At 37.6% G+C, this 5,921-nt stretch overlaps 1 protein-coding gene across 4 annotated transcripts in view; it reads right to left on the reverse strand.

Moving 5' to 3' along the window:
- The window catches only part of Cbfb (core-binding factor beta subunit), a 62,955-nt gene that overhangs the window by 27,918 nt on the left and 29,116 nt on the right, over positions 1-5,921 (reverse strand). The gene's annotated exons all lie outside the window — the stretch shown is intronic.

The following is a 5,921-nucleotide window of genomic DNA, read 5'->3' on the forward strand; positions in this document are numbered from 1 at the left end:
CAAATAAATAAATAAAATTTGAAAAAAAAAATTAAAAAAAAAAAAGAAAAGTGCTCTACTACTGACCTATACCCTTGGCCTGAAGGGTTTCACTTCTAGTCACAATTCTGCCAGCTTATTTCATTTTATTTATTTTTTGGAAACAAGTTTTGTTATGTGGGTCAGGCTAGACTTGAGTTCACCTATGCACCCCAAGATGGCCTTGAATTCTCAATGATCATCCTGCCTTAACCTCCCAAATGCTGAAATTAGAGGCATGTGCCACCACACTTGGCCTGGTTTTTTTTTAACAGGAAATTTTAAAAGATTTATAAAAAATGTGTGTAATGAGGTAATACTTTAAACAAGTATCTTTCAGCTGAAGCCAGGACAGGCAAATTCTTTGTTTTGATGGTCTGAAACTTGAATAGAAAGATATAAAGATGGAAAATAGTTGGAATTCACTACCTTCTGAAGACAGCATGTGCTGCCTCCCACAACTTTTGCAGCTAACCAAGGTCAGAATCTTACACTTCCTTTCCCCTTCCTATCCCAGTTTTGGGGGTTGAACCTAGAGCTTTTTAACTAAGCTACATCCTCAGCCTAATAAACTATTTTGAGAGAGTCTTTCTAAGTCATTAAATTGGCCAAACGGCGTTCAAACAAGGGATCCCCTGGTCTGAGTTCCCCTCCCCTGTATTGGATTACAGGCAAGCATCTTTATGCCTGACTTCCCTAATAGTTTTATATGGTATGGTACAGATCCTTAACATACTATTTTATGTTATTTTGGGGGAAGTTGGTAGGGGGTGGCAGAAATGACAGGATCTTACTACAATGTTCAGACTGGTCTCGAAACTGATTCTCCTGGCTTTCTTTTTGAAACCTAAGTCAGCCAGAGTTGACTTTTACTGCTTTTAACCACAGAACCTCAACTGGTAAGTCATTTACTGCTATATAACATTAGACAGTATGTAGTTTGTCCTAACATGTCCATAAATGATCCACGGCAAAGCCATGCTATGTTATAGAAGGAATTTAATTCAACTTCTAAAAGTATTTTAAACAGTATAGTATTTTTAAGGTCATGAATTTGACTGTATATAATTTCAACCATTTGTCTAAAAACTGATAAATTAACCCAAAATAGTTGTTTTAACTCACAACTGAAATTAGGTACTATACATTAACAAAACTAAAAACTGATAAATTAACCCAAAATAGTTTTTTAAACCCACTACTGAAATTAAAGTACTATATATTAGCAAAATAAAACTTACTTAAAACTTAAAAAAAATTTTTTGATTTTTTTTTTTTTTTAAATGTATTTGGTACAGGGTCTCACTATGCAGCTTGGACTACTGATGACCATCCTATTTTCAGCCTCCCCAGCACACGGATCACAGGTGTGAGCCCACCACACCTGGACTTGGTTTCCGGTCTGCCTGAGGGTGGGGCTGGCAGAACATGCAGCATGGGGGATCAAATCCCAGTGCCTGCACTTGCCTAAGCAGGTGCTGAGTCTGCTGAGCTATCTTGCTGGCCCTTTTGTTTTTGTATTTTAGTAAGGGTCTACAGGGTCTCACTATGAGTGGATCAGATCAGACTCTACAGATCTGCCTGTGTTCAGTCTCCCAAGAGATGGGATTATAGGCTTGCATCACCACGCCCAGTCATGCCGAGGATCGAACCTGGCCACTGAGTCTGCCTAAGCAGGTGCTTTAATCTGCTGAGCTGTTTGGCCAGCTCTTGAATTCTTAGTAAAGGGGAATACTTTTAGATGAAAAAATCAGCAGACTTCCTTTATCAATCATATCCAACACCTACAATATCTTATATACTATATAACATCTAATTCTCATATGGGATCAAAGTACAACTAGTCCTGCTAGACTTACTGGTACACACTTGTGCTTACTTGTAATCCCAGCTACTTGAGGGGCCAAGGGAAGAGGAGTATTTAAATTCAAGGGTAGGAGACCAGCCTAGGCAACAGGGCAAGACCTTGTCCCAAACAGAACGAAGTGTTCTCAAGAATAATTAAAGGGGCTGGGGAGCTGGCTCAGTAGACTAAGCGTTTCCCTGGCAAGCACAAGGGCCTGAGTTCAATCCCTGGTTCCGCAAAAAAAAAAAAAAAAATAATAATAATAATAATTAAAAATTCACCCAGAGAGGATGATACTAACATAATCATCTTGAGGCGAGTATTTTATTATAATACAGATAAAAACTATGAACACCAAATTTGTGTTTTTTTGGATAGTCCTAGTGACTGTGACTAAAAATATTTTTATTATCTATATAATTACAGAAAATTGGTAAAACAATTTCTCACTTGAGAAAAAAGCTGGAAGCATCATACCCTTACAAAATTCAGCAGTTTCCTCACAAAGAACATTTCATCTTCCTTTTTGAAGAGTTGTCTAATAAGGACTAATTACCAATACTTATAAATATGATAGCCAAATTACTTCTGCACCATCTCTAAAATAAAACCTATAGGATTTATACCTTTCCACTCTATGTTTATGTTATTCCCCTCCAGTGCTAAACATAATCACTTTTCCTCTGGGTTTCAATAAACCATGCTGAATTAATTTCTACTTAAACTGGGGGGGGGGGTACCCCTTCAAACTCCCAAAGCAGAAAGTTCCATTTCTCTGTTCCCTTGGACCAAGGGAAACAGTCTACAGTTATAGCTCAAACCGTTTAACCACACGTTTCCTTCTATTCTGATAAGTGCTCACTCATTCCCTTCCTCATTGTGAATTTAAAACTCCTTCAATGTACATCTAAAATGACTATTCTAATTTAATGCTCAGCACCCCAGTAAACCTAAAGACAACACACTTCATATTACTTTAACTTAATTTAGTGTATCTCTAATTAAGATTGCCACCTACTCTTTTTAATAGCACATGGTGGGGAACTTAGTTTAGCTTTTTTGAGATAAGAGTATTGTTATGTTGTTCAGGCTGGCCTTGAAGCCACTATAGCCCAGGCTGGCCCTGAACTCTCAAGTGATCCTCTTGCTTCAGCCTCCCAAGTACTAAAATTACAGGTGTGCACTAGCACATCCAGATAATGGCAGCATGATACCTCACGTATCAAAGTACCTCATGTTTTAAAATTCTTTTCATAAATTTTATTTTTTTCAGACAAAGTCTTCCTATATAGTCCAGGCTAGCCTCACAATTCTCCTCCCTCAGCCTTCCAACTCCTATGATTATAGATGTATGCCATGATCCAGCTTTAAATTCTTACACTTTAAATAAATAAAATTGTTACGCTTATAACTCATGTAATAACAAAGAAAGATCAATTTCATACCACTTTAATCAGGTTTTATATTCTTCAACAATAGTTTATGTCTTTCAGAGCTGAAAATTCTATAATCTCTTAGGTTGTTCAATGTAAAAAAAAAAAATCCCTTGGAAGTTACTAAAAATTTTGAAAAAATATTTATTTATTTATTTGATACAGGGTCTTGCTCTGCAGTTCAGACTCATGATCCTCCTATCTCAGCCTCCCCAGCAATGGAATTACAGACATGCACCACCATGCCCAGTTTTGGGGCCAGCACAGCATTAGGTACCTGGGATCAAACTTGGGATCAAATTCAGGTCCTTGTGCCTGCCAGGCAGACGCTGAGACCACCGAGCTATTTCCCCAGCCCGAAATTACTAAAATTTTAAAAACTCATTACTTCTTTATAAATGCATTCTCATGGAAAACAAAATCACTGATCCGTTTTCAGAAATTCTAAAATACTTTTAGAAAATTCTGGTCTGTCTGTCTGTCTTTCTTTCTTTCTTTCTTTCTTTCTTTCTTTCTTTCTTTCTTTCTTTCTTTTTGGGTATTGGGGCTTAAACTCTGGACTTCGTGCTTGCCAGGCAGGTGTTTATGCTGCTGAGCTATATCCCCAGCCTGAAAATGCCTATATTTCTTAACAAAAATTAATGTCAGGTATGCTAATTAAAAGCAACGTTTAAGAATTCCAGTGATTTAGACATTCCCATTCAAAAAAGTAGAATTTTATGCATAGATCTTCTAAGCAAATGTTTAGTGCTTTCACATATTTATAAACACTAAGCCTCAAAATATGAGGAAAATACAATTCTGTCTCTTAACAGTTAGTCTGGTATTTTGTAATGTAATTCAATAATGTCATTTAAATACAGACATTTTTTACTGAAAATGATTCCTTAAACTGAAAAAAATTATTAAAATATAATCTAGAAATTAAACCCATTGTTCTAGAAAAACAGAACTATTTTATACAAAATCTACAAAGCCTTTCAAATGCACAAAGAGATTTAGCTAAATCGTGTGAAGAGTAAAATACCTTATCCTTCCAGAAGTTAAATATCACAGAATAGGTCAGATTTTTAAAAAAGTTCCAAGTGACTATAAGCCAGGTATAATGGTACATTCCTGTAATTCTAGAACTCTGGGATGTTGAGGCAGGAATACTGCAAATTTAAGCCCATGGCTAGAGATGTAGTTCAGTGCTAAGGCCCTGGGTCCAATCCCCAGTGTTTTACACACACACACACACACACACACACTGACTACAGACTATTTTTTTCAATGGCGTATCAATCCAGATTTTACACAGGATCACTTTATTTTCATATTCTGTTACTTCAAACTTACTATGGGTTCAACAAAAATGTTTGTACCATCAAGTATAATACTACTGATCCCACAAAATATTATTTGGCTGGAATAAGGAATGACATGGGAAATGTCAGAACAGACAAATCTAGAGGTAGTGGTTGCCAAGTGTTAAGGGGCTGGGAGAAGTTGGAGTGACTGCTAACAGGTATGAGATTTTGTTTTGTTTTGTTACAGGTTAGGGTTAGCATTAGCCGTAGCACAGGCTGGTCTTGAACTCAACAGTGATTCTCCTGTCTCAGCCTCAAGTGCTGGGTTTATAGGTATGTACCACTGCACCTGGCAGAGGGGTAATGTTTTAAAATTCATGATGATTGTTACATAACTTAGAATGTACTAAAAATCAGTGGAATATATATACACACACACACACTTTTAAAATAATTTATAATACGTAAGTTCTATTTCAATAAAATTATCATAAAAATATTTGCAAGCTGGGGGCATACCTCAGTGGCAGAGCACTTGCCCGGCACATGCAAGCCCCATCTCCAGTGCCACCAAAAAAAAAAGCCAAGTGTGACTGAGCGGACATACATTCCTCCTTCTCTGATTTTAGGGCTAGCCTGGACTACATAGCCAGATCCTGACACACAAAAAAAGAGTTTGTAACAATTTTTATGTTACATAAGTGACATCTTAGCATCCAAAGGGAGGTTTTGGGTACACAATTTGGTAGAAATCTTGGATTCTAGCATTCTGAGATGAGATCTCAGCTGGTGTTATAAATCTGGTAACCACCAACAATGTGGAATTTAAATCTGTAGGAAAGGAAGATGAGTCCCCTCGGAAGTGGAAGACGGGAATTCAGAAAGAACTTGGAGAAAGTCCAATTTCAAGATGTTTCACAGAAGAAAATAATTCTGCAGAGTAGGCTATGCAGTGAGGTTAGAGCAAAATATGTAAGAAACCCAGAGGGTAAAGGTTAAGATACAGGCCCCCAGGTGAAAACTTCTGTTAGCTACATTAGAAACTTAAGTAGATAAAGGGATCCTTAGATTACTTAAGCCAGCACTGCTTTTATTTAAAATATAAATTCTTGGGCTGGCAAGATAGCTCAGCACACTAAGCACCTGCTTTGGCAAGCTCGGGGACCAGGGTTTGATCCCTGGTCCTGCATGCTGTGGCAGCCCCTGCCTCTAGGTGCAGTGAGCTACTGGCAGAGTCTGGGCGTGGTAGTACATGCCTGTAATCCCAGTGCTGGAGAGGATGAAAACAGGACAATCCCTACGAGTCCAAGCTGTGCAGTGAGACCCTATACCAAA

Source organism: Octodon degus, unplaced genomic scaffold (assembly GCF_000260255.1).
Source record: "Octodon degus isolate 3935 unplaced genomic scaffold, OctDeg1.0 scaffold00011, whole genome shotgun sequence".
NCBI lineage: Eukaryota > Metazoa > Chordata > Mammalia > Rodentia > Octodontidae > Octodon > Octodon degus.